Source organism: Leptonychotes weddellii, chromosome 9 (genome assembly GCF_054177405.1).
Source record: "Leptonychotes weddellii isolate Sample4059 chromosome 9, ASM5417740v2, whole genome shotgun sequence".
Classification (NCBI taxonomy): domain Eukaryota; kingdom Metazoa; phylum Chordata; class Mammalia; order Carnivora; family Phocidae; genus Leptonychotes; species Leptonychotes weddellii.
Window position 1 is genome coordinate 91,081,325 of NC_138377.1, and position 18,968 is coordinate 91,100,292.

The 18,968-nt window shown below is 45.9% G+C and overlaps 1 protein-coding gene across 1 annotated transcript in view; it reads left to right on the top strand.

The window, feature by feature from the left end:
• The first annotated feature begins 2,173 nt into the window (after positions 1-2,173).
• The window catches only part of TLN2 (talin 2), a 408,095-nt gene continuing 391,300 nt past the window's right edge, over positions 2,174-18,968 (top strand). Inside the window, exon 1 of the mRNA XM_081831869.1 lies at positions 2,174-2,328. The gene's annotated coding sequence lies outside the window, so the exon portion shown is untranslated. The remainder of the gene's footprint in view (positions 2,329-18,968) is intronic.

Sequence of the window (18,968 nt, forward strand, 5' to 3'; positions counted from 1 at the left end):
GACTAAAGCAAAGAATTCCAAGATTGATGTTTCTTTCTCACTGGGGAAAGGGGTTTCAGTGATCTCAGAGAGCCACAAAATAGTACTAATTGGATTAATAATGACAGATATTCAAACACCTGCACCTCACTGCTTGAAATGTCTTAGGATTTGGCTGTTATTTTGAAGAGTAAGGTTACTGAATTAAACCAGGGTTATCACTCTACAAGCTCTTAGCATCCCGGGATTATGCTGACAAGTCTAATAGCAGGGATAACTTTTCAAACATCTTAGGAACTGGCCAAGTAGACAGTGAACAAACATGCTATTTTCATGAAATGAATATTTATTGAGCACCCACTATGAGCCAGGCCTTCTTTTAGGCACAGAGATGCAGGTAAGATCCTTGCTCTGATGGAGCTTACCTTCTAATATTAAACAGCATCTCACTGGTAGGCAGTGGAAGAGCACAGGGTGCTTTGAAAAGGAAGAATTAAGTCATGGAAAAAATTTAAATCTAGGTTGGGGGAAGGAAACTGATTTTGAGATGCTTGATGGGAAGCCATTGGGCCCTATGAACCAAGGACTAAATAGAAGGGAAAAAGTACTTTAGATGCAACCAATTTATGTAAACCTGGCATTTGAACTATAAAAATCTGGTTGCTCTTTGTCAGTCAACCAAGGGACAATTTAGGTGGCATCAATTCAATGAGCTTATTACTAATCTCTTACAGGAATCAATAAACATTTACTTTTTAACCAACCCCTGAGTGACTTGCTATTACCACCAGTTATTCTGTTAGACTGGTGACTGTTTAAAAAGGTGTGAACAAAAATATTTTACCTGCGTAATTAGAGAGTCTTGGCCCTGCAACTTTTAGGACTTTCTCAGGTTGCCAATTCATTGGTTCTGACTGCGCTTTTTGATTTTAAAGTTTGTTCTCTGCAGTAAGCTACAAAGCTGTACTCTGATAATACATAATAAGGGTATTATGTATCATTCTCTGTGGTCATAATAAAATCAAGTTCACTATCAGCCCAGACAAGAACATGCCATTGTTCTTACAGGATGTCCAGCCTTATCCGATGTCCCAATAGACTTCTACATGATAGTTTCAATTTACAAAATCAACCCACTCTCCAGTTCATAGCAACAGCAGTTTCATGCTCTGAAAAAACACTTAGAAGTTGCGGTAGTTTCATTTATGCTTAACTGGAGAGACTTGCTACCTATTTCTTGGGAAGAGGGGTCTATCCCAGTTATTCTGTAATAGGCTGGAAAAAAAAAAAGAGAGAGATCTTGTATTAAAATTTTTTTTTTAACTACAAAAGTAATGTGTTCCTGACAGAAAAATCAGAAACTAGAACTATGCAGGAAAAATCACCCACACTTCACCAATCACTGAGAGATCTAGTTAATAACTGTCCCAGTGTTTATCTGTTCAGTCTTTTCCACCTCTCCCCGTTCATCACAGTTTAAGAAAATGAGATCATACGGTACACAGTATTTTGTGATTTGTCTCCTTGCCCCCTTAATAACCATCATGTTGTTTCATGTCATCCTACATATCCTAACGACTGTGTATATGTAATAGGTATGTAATTAACTTTATTCAAGGGCATAGAAGGCAGTAGAAGATTTTTCCTTATTAATTTAATAGAGTGTCCCCGCTGCCCCTTCCCTACAGCCGTTCTCAAACCCTAAGTGACCTCTGACCAATTTCAGTGTCGCATGTGCAACACGTGCAGAGAGAGGGACAGCCAGCTGCCGGCTCCCGCCGACGGCGTCAGGGCAGGACTCCACAGCCCGCCACTGTCCTCTCTTCGGAACCACGCCGCTCGCTCAAGGGTGGCCAGTGGCCCGCGGGGAGCGCTCTGCGGTCCCAGGGGCCCCATTCCATAGACGCTGTGTCCCCTCTTCTCTCTCTCTAATCTCCCTCTCAGATGACCCCGAGTTCGGGGGAGCCGGGGTCACTCTGCGCCCTCTTCTTCTCACGACAGCGCGGCCACCGCGTCGCCTCCCCTCGCGCACCCTCCCAGCACCAGGCCACCGGGTAGAGACCCAGAAGGGGCCCTCGCCGGCCCAGCCTGGGTGCCGCACGGCGCCGCTGCTGGACTGGAGCCGCGCGGGGCCGCGCCGTCCCCGAGTGATGACGCGCTTCCTGCCCTCCCGGCGCTCGCGGGCCGTGCGCTCGCGCTCGCCCTCGGCTCTTGTTCCGCGCCCGGAGCCAGCGGCGGCGGCAGCGGCTGAGGCGGCTGCGGGAGCGGAGCGGTCGCCGGGCGCGCGGGGGGACGCCGGCTGCACTCCGGGGCAGGCGCTCTGCAATGAGACAGTAAATGCATCCCCCGGTAAGGCGCACGGCTCACTCGGGTTTTCCTCTTCCTCCAGCTGCATGCACGTTGCATGAATTTCTCGTGTCTTTTCCCTCCCCTTTACAGAAGGAAAATGTGGGTGGTTTTTTCCTCCCTTTTGCATCTCGTGAGTGATGCCAATGCAGAAAAAAACCTGCAAAGCTCCCAGATTTGATGTCCTAGGAGGGCTTTTTGCAATAATAATAATAAAAATAAAATAAAATAAATTTAATGCACCTGTCTATTGCACATGTATGTTTCACTGCACTCGACCTGGGCGCAGCGGTTTGCAACCAGGCTGGCAGCCGGCGCCTGAGAGCGGATTCCTGGCCGGGGGCGGCTAGCCAGTCCCCTCCGGGGCTCCCGCTGGGTTTCCGGTAACTGGGCTTTGAAAAGCGGCCCCGCCTGCATGGAGTGTCCCCTCGGCCCCGGCCGGGCCCCCGCGCCAGGAGAGTTGGCGCGGTCGAAGCGGCTTCATTCCAGCATTGGCCGCCCCGACTCCAGCGCCACTTTGCAAACAAGTCTTCGGCCGAGGCTCGAGGCGAAGACAGCCCGCCGGTGCGGAGCTCGTCCAGTCCCGGACTCTCAGACCTGCCGATTCTACGACTCCCCTTGGCAGTCTCGCCACCAGCAAAACTGCTGGCTGCTGAGGGACCTGGGCAGCGCCCGCCCGAATGCGAGAGCAGGATTTGGATTTAGTGCCGCTGGCCTCGGACTGGACGAGCGGCGCCCTTTCCTTCCTCGGCCCCGCAAGCTACAATTTCGCGCTCACTGGGAGCCGGGGGGGTCCTGGGGACTGGGCATTTCGGGATTCCCTGAGGGGACCGAGGAACGACGTTCGAGGGCGCCATATTTTCAGTGGGTCTTGGCTGCGGAGGGAGGGGGCGTACAGTTTCTGGGGCCCGGGGGATAGCGCGGCGCCCCCGCAGGAGAGGCGGGAGGGGTTTTCGCCAGGAAAGTTTGCGCGCCGAGGGAGGCGCGGAGGCGGCCGCGCAGAGCGCGCACGGAGGCTGTTCCCGCAGGGTCGCGCGGGTTGCAGCGCGTCGGCAGGCCGGCCCGGCCCGGGTGGAGGGCCCAGAGCCGCCGTCAGGGGCTGCGCGCCCGGCTCGCCCCTGCTCCCTGTCCCGCTGAGATGCCGCGTGCAGGCTCCGGGGCGCAGGGAACACGCCCCTCTCCCCCGCCGCCGCGGCTGCCCGGGCGCTCCGCCGGAGCCGTGCGCTTGGCGGCGTCCCCCGGCCGGGCGACTGGTGCAGAGCGTGCTCCCGGCGCCGGGCTTCGCCTGGGCGCTCGCACCGCGCGGGGGCTCTGTCCCTGCGGGAGAGGAGGCGAGCCGGCTAGCGGTCCGGGCCGAGGGCCTGGCCTGCGGTCGCCCCGGGGCCGAAGAGCGGCCCGAGCCTCCCCTCGCTTCCTTGGCTGCGGCGGCGACAGCAGCAGCGCCGGCGGCTGCGTGCTCGGCTTTCGCCGCGATGCCTGCTCTTGGAGGCGAGGTTGGGGGGGGGGGGCGTTTCCAGAAGTTGGGGCTTCAGGTGACGCGTGGGGGAAACTTGAATTTGTGCCGCTCGTGAAGAGTCGAGGTGATTAGGGGAAAGGGAGTTGTTTCAGAATCCCTGCGTCTCGTGGTGAAAACTAACCTCCGATTATTTCCAGAAGACGAGAGAAGCGTGAGCTGCTGAGGTGTTTGGCGTTGTCCAAGACACAAAGAGGAGGGCAGGGATGACGTCCCGAGAAATGGGCCCCCAGATGTACATAAATTACAGGCACGCTGGTGCTCCACCGCGTACTTTGGCTTTAATAGCACCTGGGTGTGCTGAGTTGTGGCATTCGTCAGGTTGCGCGCTATCCTCCCTTCTCCAGAGCTTGGAGTTGGCGACTTCGCAGGAGTGGGGCTGTGGGCATTCTTTTCTTTTGAAATACAGTAGATTGCGATCTCTGCTTTGTGAAGGGGCAGAGGAAGGGCGTGTTTGCTGACCTACAATCAGCTGAATGCAGAAACATGCCAGCCTTTCTCCTTGGCGTCTTATTGAAACGATGCCATAGTATTGAGGTCATGTCAGCACTTTGGGGCTTCATCATTGGAGAGGCTTCAAGGGATCACAGAAAAAGGCAGGTGGGGGTGTGTGAAGCTTTCATCTGGGATGCGCCCTGTGAGGTCAGGGATTAGGCTGCTCCTTCGCTAGTCCTCTTCATTAAGTGCCTCCAGTGTGGATGTCAGCCGTTGCGTTTCAAGATTTATCTTCCGTGTTTGCTGATTTGGGATATCTATGCAAACACTGTGGAGGGGTGGTGGATGTGACAAGTGGCCTTGAGGGTTACCTGCACGAATGCTCTCTTTCTTTTTTTCTTTGAGCCCTGGAATTGTGGAAAACACCCAGAGCCGAAGATACACTTATCCAAAATTAGCATAACCAGTTTAGGAGAGAATAAAATCAGTTGCAGAAAACCATCTATTTTGTAAAGTCTTAGTGGTGGTACCTTGAATCACAGAAACACAGGGCTCTTCAGATTGGGGAAGTCACTGATTTTTCTCTGCCTTTGTACTCAGGTTATCAAGGAGATACAAAAGAGTTTTAATTAAAGTCTTTTTTGACGTTGATGTTGTGGTTCTACCTGCAAACGGAAAACAAATTTTTACAATTATTCTGTTAAATGAGCTACTGCAGATACTCTTTACAGGCTTAGGCTTATAGGTGTGTCTTGAATTCACTTACTGCTAAACCTACTTGTTAGGGTTTTTCAAACCAAACACTTTCTTTCCTAGAGTATTTTCACCGGAAGTCAGGTTTTGCAAAGAGGTGTGTGTGCGTGAATGAGTGTGAGTGTGTGAGTGATGGGGGGAGATGGAGATTTCTAGTCCAGTTTCTGTGTTTTGTACCTCAAAATTATTCCGATTCCCCTTTACCTCCACTCCTCACTCCCAGCAGATTATTAGTTCCCAAGACCAGTTAAGGGTGGTTACAGATGGTGAACAATCTAAATTTTTACCAACTATGCTTAGAAAAAAAAAACTATACATCTAAAAATGTATTTATTCATTTTAGCATTATGCTTTGCAACTACATATATGTTACATACTGTGTGCATGTGCTAAATGTTATATGATAAAAATTAAATTTAAAAAATAGAAGTTTTCTTAATAAAGCTGAAATAAAAAATTTAAAAAGTTGCAAATCCTTCAGTCTTCATTCCCAAGTTTACTCCTTTCATATTTATCAATTTCTTATGCCTCTCTTACAGTGTTATAAATTGTGCTTTGTTGCCTCTTGCCTGATTCATATTATAACTTTGTGACTTGATCGAAGTTCCTGCATTTTTGTTGTTGTTGTTGTTAAGAAGATTTTATAACTTCAAAAGGTTAGAAAACGCCTGTGCATTTTGGAGAGTTGCCTGTCCGTTTACCTGGCTGTGTGGTGTGTGTGTTGTGGTGTGTGCGCGCGTGTCCACACTCTTGGGACAGTGTCAGAAACTTGTGACATTATTGATTCAGAACTTCTGAGTCAGAATGATTTCTTGGAGACTTTGGGTGGTGTTTGGCCAATACAGGAAGTACTAAAAAAGAGTTAAATAATTCAAAGTCATTTTTATTGGGTACAAAAATGTTTTAAAGAAGGAAAATGTAATAAGTAGGGCCAGAATTACAGCTTAACATACCCAACTGGTGCCTTTTTAATTACAGTACTTTCCCCCAGAACTTCTTAATCCTATTACTTTTATATTTAATAAGGAGACTAGTTAAAACATAAGCCGAACAGAACTATTACAAATAATGGGGATAAATGGTGGGTTTAACCAGATGTTTTGCCTAAAGTAAAAGAGTTAAGGAATCTGAACTCTGTCGAACTCCCCCTGTAGGCCCCCTCCACATGCCCCCTTCTCAATAAGCAGGGGATTTTAAAAGGCAAAAAATCTTGGAGGGGGTGGAGACAAAAAACTAAAAAAGAAATGAAATGCTTAAGGTAGGCTTCTCCTGTCCATCACCATCCTAACAACCTTTGGCTCTGTAGCAGGTGCCATTTGAATGACAGCTGGTAGACAAGGCTGGGTACAAAATGCTTTGGTTGTGAGAGCCTTTCTTTATGTGTCACCCGGAACTATGAATTAAGACTGGGCTCATTTGCCACCCATTTCACAGTGGATTTTCAGAGTCAATGCCAAGAACATGGTTTTGTTTTTCCCTTAACCAACAATTTAATTTCAGCCAAAGTGATGCTGTTCTGAATTTGTAGGAAAAGTAATGAATATTTGTATTTCCTTTTTACTCTTCTTGCTGCAATCTTAACAAACAAAATTCTTTAAAGTCTCCTATTCACTTACTCAGCAATTGTTTTGAGGGCTTACCATGTGCTTCATGCTAAGAAGACATCCCCTGCCCTAACCTCACATGCTGAGTTCCTAGGGGGTGATATTCATTTGTACTTTACATATCTAATAGATGGGGTAGGGAGGGAATGAGTGTGTGATTAAATAGTCTTTGAAGGACAACATAATAGAAAGATGAACAAAGGATATGAACAGTGTTCCCAGAAGAAGAGATATACATGGTCAATAAACATGTGAAAAGATTCTTAACCTCCACAATGGTCAGGGAAATGCAAATTCAAAACAGATAGTACTTTTCTGTCCATCCAGTTGACCCACTTTTTAAAAAATTGGTAACATCTTCTGTTAGATGTGTTGGGGGGCAACTCGCAGACTCTCGGGTGGGAGTATGAATTGCTGTAAGATTTAAGGAAAGCAGACAATTTATTTCTAAGTTTAGAACCTGCTACCATATGCCCCAGCAATCCCATATTTGGAGTCCCGTCTTACAGAAAAACATCAGCATGCAAGGATCTGTGCATGAAGATGTTTATTGTAGGATTATTAAAGTAAATAAATGAGAAGCAACATGAAATGTCCATCAGTAGGATGAATAAGATAGGGTTTATTTTGGATTATTTTGCAAGGGATATCCATGATATATTAAATGTAAATAAAATCAAGTTACAGAGTGTCATATGTAGTACGATCCTATTTCTGATTTAAAAAAGAAGTCCTGGGGCGCCTGGGTGGCTCAGATGGTTAAGCGTCTGCCTTCGGCTCAGGTCATGATCCCAGGCTCCTGGGATCGAGCCCCACATCGGGCTCCTGGCTCAGCGGGGAGTCCACTTCTCCCTCTCCCTCTGCTTCTCCCACTGCTCATGCTCTCTCTCTCTCTATATCTCTGTGTCTCAAATGAATAAATAAAATCTTTAAAAAAAAAATAATAAAAGTCCTATGTGTATAACCTTGGAGAAAGATGTGGAAGGACACACAAAACTTGAGATTGTTTAAAATTGGCAGTGAGAAGGGGGGTGTGATTAACTTGCTCCATATACACCTTGATTGGTTTAGTTGCTCAAACACAGAAAGCTTTTCTATATGGAAACACTTTAAAATGGTATTTGGTTCATGAATACGAAATTTGTTTGGGACCATTTTGGAAACAAAAGGTGAGCAATATCACAGTTGCTTTCTCTGATGCCTTCTGCAGCAATCTTTTCTCTCTTCGGAAACTTTCAGTTAATTATCTTCTGACATCCTGAGATTTCCCAATTTTGAGTTAAGGCCTTCATTGTAAAAGATGGCTTCAGGAAAAGCTGTTTACCTTTATCCCCCAGGAGAGTAATGAGAATAAGAGATCAAGAAAGCACTTAGTGGGGCGCCTGGGTGACTCAGTTAAGTGTCTGCCTTGGGCTCTGGTCATGATCCCAAGGTCCTGGGATTGAGCTCCGCGTTGTTGGCTCCCTGCTCAGCGGGGATTCTGCTTCTCCACTCCCTCTGTCCCTCCCCACCGTTCATGCTCTCTCTTTCTCTCTCAAATAAATAAATAAAATCTTTAAAAAAAGAAAAAGCTCTTGGCAAGCACTCTCCTTTACCTTGACTTTCTCTGATCCCAACTGAGTGAAGGCCTGGCCAATTGCAGAGTCTTCTCATATAGCAGCAGCATATCCTCAGGCTTGGTTTTCCTATCCAAGGCTCGGAGAGGTACTATTTAATGGCTGTGCTGGCATTTGAACTCAGGTCTTGCACAGGATCCCTAGCTTGCTGACTGCTCCACCTGAATCATTTGTAATCTTGCCTCTTAGGGTGATTTTTGAAACTTGATAGAATTTATGAATTCTTGGCAGTGACCACTAAAATCAAACTTTGAAAAGCTGTGGAAACTCCATCTACATTTTAAGAAGTCCATCCTCTGTGAGTCCTGGTGGGACATTCAGAATCTCAACCCACTGCAAGTCAGGGCTCTGCTGCACAATTTAAAAATCATGGTTTAGATACCACCAGTGGTTCCCCAGCTAAAATGCATCAGAATCACCTGCAGGGCTTGTTAAAAGCCAGCTTGTTGGGCCAAGGTTTCAGACTCGGTGAGTCTTGGGTGAGGTTTGATGATTTGCATTTATAATAAGTTCCCCGGTGATGCTGATCTTGCTGGTCATGGACCATACTTTGAGAACTGCTGGTTTAGAGACACCAGCTTCCTGTTTTGCCAATCTTGTGTTCCTGTCCAGCCAGTGCTCTTCCCTGTCATGGATGAAAGTTAATGCCAGTCAAGGCACGTTAAGTCAGTTTTTATCAGTTTTACCAAGCAGGGAGAAATAAATATTTGGGTTATGTTATTTAACTGTTGTCTACATTTGTTGTATGTGTTTGGGGATTTAGTGTTGGAGAGATGGATGTTTACTCCACAGTGAAAGTCAGAGTTCATGAGTATTGTTTTAAATATTTTGTAATGGATTCTCATGAGAGTGGAGAGGACTGTTAGAGATTGTTTGGTTTTTGGTTTTTCAGCATGCATGCCTATTGAAGATTTGAAGTCATTGATTTCTTTTAATAAAAAGTTGGCTACATGTGAAGGGCATTGTGAAGAAAATGGTGACCAGATGATAAATGTTACTTCAGTTGCATTGTAATCTGGTCATTAGTGCATTTTTTTTTGGAGGAAATTAAGGACAGTAGCCGTTAATTTCAACAAGTGTTTATTTCACTGTTGCCATGGGGAACACATTTCTAACAATGCTTATCAGTGGTACATGCACGCTTGGCTGTCCCCAGGGACCCTCACTTGTGTGTAAGTCCTTAGAGGCTCGGGTGACCCAGAGCTCAAGAAGAAGTTTCCCTGAAAGGCTCTCCTCCCCACTGATCCCCTAATTCTAAAATTCTTTAGCAGATAAACATTTGTTCTATTTTTAGCCACTTAATTTTAGTGCTTTTTATTTTCTAATGATTTCACATGTAAGTTATAAGCAAAGCAAAATTGGTAGTGGGGTGTATGGAAAAAAAGTGAAATGGGAAAGAAATTTTCATGAAGGAGATCCTGCTTAAGCTTGTAGGATGGGTCTCTTTTGTAGGGTTCTCCCCACTGGCTACACATTGGGATCACCTGGGGATTCTGATGCATTGGTTTGGGTGGGGCCTTGGAATTGGTGGTTAAGTTTTCCAGGTAATTCTGATATGTAGCTAAGGTAGAGAGCCTCAATTTACAGTCCTCTGCCTCATGTTGCCTCATTTTTGAAGATTTTGTTCATCTAGACTATAGTCTCTCCTCTCTTAAACTTTTTTTTTTTTTAATATTTTGCCTGAATGGAACAAACCAAGTGAACTTTTCTGGATGGTGGGATTATAGATATTTAAAATTTCTTAAAAATACTTTTTGGATTTTCCAAATTTTCTCTATATTTAGGGTATATTTCTTTTATAATCAGAAAACACTTTAATAAAAATCTTACTAGTGGCTGGTTTGGGTTTATCATATATTTATGAATTTATATTTCTCTATAATGATCAAATATCAAAACAGTAAAGTCTCCCTGTATACAGCAGTGAATGCAGTGTGCTTCCCCTTCTGTATTTCTTAGCTTGCTTCAGGTATTTTGGGATTATAGGTTTGACTTATTTCAGCATTTTATATTACATACCTTAATTTACAGGAAAGTCTTAGAATTGAATTTTGTAAGCTTGTTTAAGAATATTTTCCCTGCTTAATTATGCTTTATTAGTTTTTCTGATAATCAGAATTTTTCAAGATTTTCATTTATTTTTTTTTCCAAGAGAGCGTGAGCATGCAAGAGCACAGTGGGGAGGGGCAGAGGGAGAAGCAGACTCCCTGATGAGAAGGGAGCCCGATGCGGAGCTCGATCCCAGGACTCTGGGATCATGACCTACCTGAGCCCAAGGCACATGCTTAACCAGCTGAGCCACCCAGGTGCTTGATAATCAGAATTTATAAAGATTTTATCTGAGAGAGACAGCACACAAGAGCGAGTGTGAGTGCACATGAACAGAGGGAGGGAGAGGGAGAAGCAGACTCCACGCTGAGTAGGGAGCCCAACTTGGGGCTTGAACCCAGGACCCTAGGATCATGAGCTGAGTGGAAGGCGGATGCTTAACCGACAGAGCCACCCAGGCCCCCTGATAATCAGAATTTTTAAGCAGCGTGTTGTATGGTGCCATCAACATTTTTGGTAACTTAAAATCTATATAGATTGTCCACCCAACTCAGTGCCTTGGCCACCTCTCTTTGTTATCTTTTCCTCTACCCTACTTCAGCCATCCTTCCCATAGTTATTTCTAGACAGAGGGTATTTGGCATTGTCTAGAGACATTTTTGTGTGTCATCGCTTAAAGGGAAGAAGGGGTGCTACTGGCATTTAGTGGGTAGAGGCCAGGGATGATGCTAAACATCTTAAAATGCACAGGACAGCCTCCACAACAAAGAATTATCTGGCTTAGAATGTTAGCCATGCCAGCCCTAAGAAACCCTGCCTTAGTGTCCTTGTTTTTTTAACACCAGCTCACAAGGGAGAGTGATTTGATGTGATGACCCAATATGAGCACATGCGTGCGCACACACACCCACACACACAACTGGAGCAAGTTTCCCCAAATATTATTTACCCTTACTATGTATAATGTACTCTTAGACTTTTTAATTTGTTCAATTAAAAAAAGGCTCATCATGACCCACTAAGCTGATTTTACTGCCCACTCTCCCTTCATTTGAAAAATACAGTTGGACTTTGTCATTACCAGTACCTGCACCTCCAGCAAAATCTTGACAAGCATTCCAATGTGACCCTCACCTTTTCTCTTTCATCTTATTCCCTTTAGTACCTAGTTCCACTGAGCCTTCACCCTACATGGCCCTCTGACCTGGTGACCCGTCCATGTTTCATTGACCATCATCCCTTTCTTCTCCTCTAACCTCCCCTGCCCCCATCTCAGGTGCTCGCATACACCCTCAACTGCCTTGACCCTTTCTCCCTTCATCTAACTCCCTTGGGAAACCCCACCCTCCACCCTCCGCCTACCTCGCTCCTGCCTGAGGTCTAGGAACCCAGCGAGAGAAAACACACAGCCATCTGTATCGTCTCTCTCTTTTGATTTATGACCGCAGATCTCAAGGGAAACTCTTGGCACAGTGGGTGCATTATGTTTCTATCCTCACCTCACTTTCAGCTGATGACCTGGCTTATTTCAGGGAGAAAAAGAGGCATTTAGGAATGAGTTTCATCATCTTCCTTCCTACTAAATCTGCTAGCCTATCTACAAGCTGTAGCCATGCAGCATTGTAACCACAGAGCCTTGTAACCACCTGAGCGTTGGAGCCTGTTCTCTGTTGGTGTGCAAGACTTCCACTCATGCATGTATGGCCTTTCCCTTCTGCATGATCACTTTTCCTTCTCTGATGGATAATCCCCCAAGAGAGAGATGATGTAGTATCCCTCATATTAAGGAAAAAAGCAGCAACCACAGCGCACTCTTGACCTCATCCCCCAGTCAGCTGTTCTTCCATTCCTCTACCCTCCCTAATAGTAAACCTTTCTGAAAGAATTGCCATACATCCTGCCCCATTTCCTCCCTGCTCATTCTGTCTTGAACCCGCTCCAATTTGGTTTTTGCCCCACCCCTTCACTGAAGCCACACGTCTTCAGGTACCAGTGCTATCCGGTGGACAGCTCTTCCCTGCCACCTTCTGCAGCCTCTCGGCTGCAGTTAGCCAGCTGATGGCTCTCCGGGACACTTTCTTCACCTGGCTTCCACGCCACAATGGCTGGCACATAGGAGTTAACAAAAAATTTTAATGAGTAATTGAGGAAGAAAACTTGCTGGTTATGGAGGTTAGCCTTAGATGAGGAAACAGAAATCTTTCCCAGGTTTGAGCTAAGGAAGAGAGTATAGAAGTGGAAAAGCAGTGTCTCATGGGGCCAGTATTTTTTAGGTCAAGTGTTAAGCGTTAGAGGTTCAAGGAATGAATGAATGAAGCCCATCCTTGCTAATTACTTGTTGAGTGACAGAAGGCACCTGTGGAGGATAGTGAGCTACAGACACATGGTTGCCCCTTTCATTTTTATCTCCAAAGGAGGGGCACTTAAGCAGTCTGCTAGGTAACTGGTGTCACTGGGTGAAGACAGCAAGTTCACTTGTCTGAAGTGTTTATCATTGACCTCGATGTTCTGGTGGTTTGTTTGTTTCATCACTCATCCCCAGAGTCCACTTGACTGCATGGAGAGATGTCTTCTTTCTGTCCTGCTGCATTTGAGCCCATGGCAGAGGGATCCTGCAGATGGATGGCAATGTTCCTTGGTCCCCTCAGGGCTGCTCTCTCAAGCACCCAGCTTAGAGAGTCCCAAAGCTTCGTGTGTTTAAATGACGACAGCCCCTGTCTTCTCTAGTTGCATTGCTGCAACACCAACCATAATTACTTGACACTCGGGTCTAGGACCTAGTTTGATGTAAGTGAAGATATTTCCCAAGTGTGGCCCGAGGTCATGCATGGCAGATCTTCCCAGAGGAGTGTGGATTATTCCTGGGTTTGAGAGATTACATCAAGGGCATTTTAAGAGGCTTAATTTTCTCCTTGAAGGGCTTTCTATTGGGCTCAGCACCTGTCGTTCCTGGGCCCTCCCCAGCAGGGTTAAAGGGTAAGGCATCGGCCAAGGGCAGCCTGGAAGTGCAAGCACAAAGCAGTTGGGTTTAGTACATCCAGGAAGAAAGGGCAGAGGTCTTCATGGGAGATCTTAGAGTGATTCCAGAGAAGTTAATTGTTTAAAAATGGGAGGCCTGAATGGTTCTAGGTCAGCCTCTCCCTTTGACAGGGAAAGAACCGAAGCCCAGAAGGATGAGACTTACTGGGGTCCCTTGACAAAGCTGGCACCGGAATCCCCCTTTCTCGACCACCACCAGGTGCTTCTTCCTTTTCTTGGGATGTCTGGCGGGACCCTGACTTTAATTGATGGCTGTGGTTCTTGGCCCTGAGTGTGCTCCCTACTCACCAGAGAAGCTCTTAAAAATGCTGTTCCTTAGCGGGTATAATGCTAAGTGAAGTAAGTCATTCAGAGAAAAACAAATACCATATGATTTCACTCATATGTGGAATTTAAGAAACCAAACAGAGACCAAAGAAAGAGGCAAACAAAAACACCCCACTCTTAACTCTAAAGAATAGAGGTGGGTAGGGGGATGGGTGAACTAGGTGGTTGGGAATTAAGAGTACACTTATCGTGATGAGCACAGAGTCACGTATAGAATTGTTGAACCACAATATTGCGCTCCTGAAACCATTATAACACTGTATGTTAATTATCCTGCTATTCCTAAACCCCACCCGACTCAGTGAATTGGAATCCCTGAGAGCGAGACCTGGGCACCTGTGGTTTTTTAAAAGTTACCCTAGGAAGGCTCCTGGGAGAGGTTGCCCAGGAAGGGTGTGTAGGAGGTAAAGTCACCCTGTAGGCCTTGCACCCTGGCCAGACACCGCTCCTTTTTGGGGCAGGACAACCACCCCAGTGGGCTCAGTCTGTTGCTCACTCTCCTGCACCCCTCTGGTTACTCCCTCTAGGGTTGCGGTTTTATTTTCTTTGGGGGCACTTCCCCAATGCGCTTTGTCCTACTAACAGGGAGAAAGAAAGGTGCATTCAATTTGAGAAAATCATCTCTTTGAGGACCTTTGGGGTCCTCTTGCCTGGGATCCCCAGGCGCCGGAGTGCTGAGGGTGGTTCGCCACCTCTCCGAGCGGCCGGTGCTGGACGCCGACTGTGGGTACCACTCCGACAGAAGGAAAATGGGAGCGTGAGTCAGCTGTGCAGGGATGGGTTGGGACAGCTTTATGAGGATGTTAAATCACTTGCTCGTTCTTGCTGGTAAACTTGCAGATGTTTTGGAGCTCTGAATTTTGTGAGGGTTGCTACAGGCTCAGGACTCCACTGCAGAGCCTGCACTGATGCCCCCTTCCGCTCCCCCCCTCCCCCCAGCTGGCTCTCTCACTAACCTGATAAGTAGTTCACATGGAGCTTTAGGAATGTACTTGGTGAAGATACTAGAACAAGCCCTGTGGAATCTGAGACGCATCAGGGGCCAAGTGTCCCCCACAAAAGGAACAGCAGAAGGGCACTTTCCCCTTGAACTGGAAGCTGACAGATTGTTTGAGTTTGTTAGGGCTGCTGTAACATAGTACCACAGAGCTGCAGCTTATACAACAGAAATTTATTGTCTCAGTTCTGGAAGCTGGATGTCCGAGATCCGGGTATTGGCAGGGCTGGTTTCTTCCGAGGGCTATGAAGGAAGCTCCTCTGTGCCAGGCCTTGCTCCTTGGCTCATAGATGGCTGTCTTCTCCTCGTGCGTGCGTGTCTGTTTCTGTGTCCACGTTTCTCCTTCTTATAAGGACATCAGTCATGATGGATGAGGGCCCACCTTAATGTCTTCATTTTAACTTGATTACCTCTGTAAAGGTCCTGTTTCTAAATAAGGTCATACTCGGAGGTCCTGGGGAGCTAGGACTCCCAACATACCATTTTTGCGGGGACACGCGTCAATGCATATCACAGATTGTTAGACTGACCTGTGTCTCAGAATTCAAATCTGACGTGGAATGCTTCTTATTGAAGCTACCTTTTTAGGCTAAGGGGACCCTCACTGGTGATCGTTGTGGAATTCTGCACCCACCAACTTTACTCCCCTTTTTTGGCACTTTGCATTTCACGAAGGCCTTGTATGTGTGTTGCCACCATAACAGCCCTGTGAGGCGGGCGCTATTTCTACTTTGAAGACGCTGAGGTGTTCCAAGGTTTACATACCATATACTGGGTAAGCTTGACTTAAGCTCAGATTTTCTACTCTATAGCGTAGGTTTCTCCTGTAACACCTGTGATTCACAAACCTTGCTATGTATAAGAATCTTCTGGGAAGCTTGCTAAGATACAGGGTTTGGAGACCCTCTGGGATACTACTGAATCAGAAGCTGAGGTTGCAACCAAGGAATCTGTATTTTTATTAAATTTCCCTTGGAGATTTTGATGTATTCCAGAATGTGAGAATGAGTGCATTCTATCATAGACCTAATATTTTAGGGGGGAATAACCCACCCACACCACCAAGTGCCCATTTGAGTTTTTGTCAGCTGGCTTTCATGGGAGGCCTTAGGAGGCATCATGGAAGGGTACGCCCTGGAACCAGGGGATGCTGAGAGCCCGAGGGGATGTCCCTTCATAATTACCTCTGCCACCATACTGATGGGTCCAGTTGGAGCTCTTTGGCTGTCTAGGACGTGCTAATTGTCCCTCAGCTAGTGGGAAATAAAGCTAGCTCAGACTTTCTGTGCCACATATATACATTTTGTACCATAGTGGGGAAGGGGTGGGAGATAAGTTGAGAGGGTGGTAACAAACATCGTATCCTTCAGCAAAGCAAAAATAAAACCAGCAGGAGGACAAGGCAAGAAGAAATTGTGATTATTAAGTATTTCTCATTATAAAATGTATTTGCATTAACTAAAACATGCTGGAGCATGCACCATGTGGAAGAATCACCTGGAGAAATGTTAAAACATGAATTCCTGGGCCCCAGCCCCCGAGATTTCTAATTCCAAGTTCCTGGTCTGGGGACCACACTTGGAGCAGGCGGCCACTCATTGATGAAAGATTGTCACCGTGTGGTTTTTCTGCTGATACTACAATGACCAACCTCTCTGCATAGCATGAACATTTCTAAGCCGTGGCCATTAGCCTACAGATTATAACCCATACTCAGGATCAATGTCCAAGTTATGTTACCATCTTAACTTCATTTTAGTGATTCCAAAACAAAACACGTGCTTCCTTAACTAGGGCTGTATCTCTTAGGGTGTGGTCTTTAGCCACCAACCCTCAGAATTACCTAGGACTAAGATTAAACACTATAGCTGCCTAGTCCCCAGAGATTCTAATTTGGTAGGTCTTTGTGGGGTCCAAGAATGTGGAGTTTTTATAATCAGAAGATTCTTAGGTATACTGAAGTTTTGAGTGCCGCTGAGCTAAGGCTTGGAAATCAGTTCTGCTTTTTACCAGCCTCATAGTAAAGTTATAAACACTGTTAGATTGATTGCATTGTTCCCATTTTCTGGCTAGGAATGCTGTTGTTTGGTCTCAAGTTACAAGGACCTAATTCTGCAGTGGAGATGTATTTTGAATAGATTTTTAGAGTTCTATTTGAATAATCACCTCCCTTTTTTTACATAAGCTCACACAGTTCATTTTAAGGTAAGTCTTAAAACAAAATTATGTTCTTTGTCCAGGTAAATTCCTTTGGAACATTGATAGTATGTGAAATTTATTACAAATTTTTGGAGTTAATTCAAGGAGGCTTTGTGGTTTTAAACTGCTCAGTTAAGGGTGACCTTTGGTAGAAATATGTTTATGTTCTTGGGCTCTGTGTGCATATTAAAAAAATTTTGGTAAATGTGAGGGGGAGGGTTAGGAGGAGGGAACTCTTATTAGTAAAGGAGATTCAGTTGCATGGACTAATAGATCTTGGTACTCGATGCTCCATGCCTAACAGATGTTTCTGCAAATTGATCCCCCCACCCCCTCACCCCTCCAGACAAGATTTTCAGTTCTGTTCTTCCTTCCGGCAGAATGGGGACCTTTACTTTTAGGAAGAGGAGTGAAAATTAATTTTGTTTCATTGGACCAAACATGCCACGTCTCTTTATATAACGTATTCTTGAAAAGTTAGAAATAAACTATTTTAAAAACCACAGCAGGAACTTCGTGTGTTTGTTAAAATCAATAGAACTGCACACCTAAAAAGGATGACGTTTATTGTCATAATAATACTTAAGTAGCCTGACTCAAAGAATGTAACAGGGGAACTTGTCAGGCTAGCCATCCTTTTTGTGAATTAGTTTGCTAAGATTCCTTTTGTGATGCAAATGACCCCCCTAGGACCCCCTTTGTTTCGTACTTGTTTGAAAACTGTCCCGTGGGCTTTATAGCTCTGTTGCTGTTCAGTAGGGTGGGGGGAGGAGCGGGATTGGCACAGGGCTGCCGAGGAATGGATGTGGCCTCTCGTTCATTCCTCCAGATCATTTTCTTCTTAGCTCCACATCCAGCACATGGTGGGAGTTCACAGAGGTTTGGGGGATGGATTAAACCATGTTGATGGAGGTGTAGAGAGAGCTCAAGTGGCTTGTCCACGTGTGAGAGCAAGGTGGCAGAAACAGGAGAAGAGTCCTTCAGTTCTTCTGACTCCCTTTCCACCATCCTTTCTCCATCTTACGTCTTATACATTCATATTTTATCAGTTGGGAGTCTTTTAAACCAGGGAGTGCCTGTAAGCTTGTTACGGTTTTGGAAGCAGCCTGTATCATGGATAAGCTCTGGCTTTGAAGACATTCATCAGCTTGGCAACTGTTTTTCTGAGTGTCTTTGAGGTGCATGGTTGATACAGCCCTGGAACAAAACAGACCTGGGACCTGTCCTCATGGAAAGCAGGACCTGGCAGGATATATGTCAGCAGGAGGCATTAAAACAAACCAGAACAGGGATGAGTGTTGCAAAGGGTCCTGTGTGAGAGCCTGTTACACAGTGGCCACCACTGATAGCGTGACCTGGGGCAAGGCACCTCACCTCTGTAAGCCTTGGTGTCTTCAGTAAAACAGACAAATCAAGGATTTGGCGCACGGATTCAGTGAGATAATGAGCGTAAAGCAGACTGTGCTTCTGGGCTCATGGTTATTATCTGTAATTTGTTAAAGAGGGTGAGTAAATGGACGTATATGCTTTTTCGCCTCTGTGCTGCATTGGCCCTTATGGAGAGCCTCAAGACAGGAGTTTGAGGTGTTTATTTTTCCTTCTGTGTTTTGGATCACCTTCACAACAATGGGGAGACGCATTGGAGGGCTCTGTTGGTTGGTGTTGCTCATTAACTGGTACGGTTGAGATGGGAGCAGAGCTTTCCAGCCGGGGAGCTGAGTTATGGTTTAGAGGTGTGCTGACATAGTGGTGCCCTCAGTCTTTCCTCAGCCCCTCGGGGGCTGCCAGAGCTCAGGCCCTACGAAGATGGTCTTTTTTTTTTTTTTTTTAAAGATTTTATTTTTATTATTTATTTGACAGAGAGAGACCGCGAGAGAGGGAACACAAGCAGGGGGAGTGGGAGAGGGAGACACAGGCTTCCCGCGGAGCAGGGAGCCCGATGCGGGGCTCGACCCCAGGACCCTGGGATCACGACCTGAGCCGAAGGCAGTCGCTTAACCTACTGAGCCACCCAGGCACCCTCAAAGATGGTCTTTTTTTTTTTTTTTTAAAGATTTTATTTTTATTATTTATTTGACAGAGAGACACAGCGAGAGAAGGAACACAAGCAG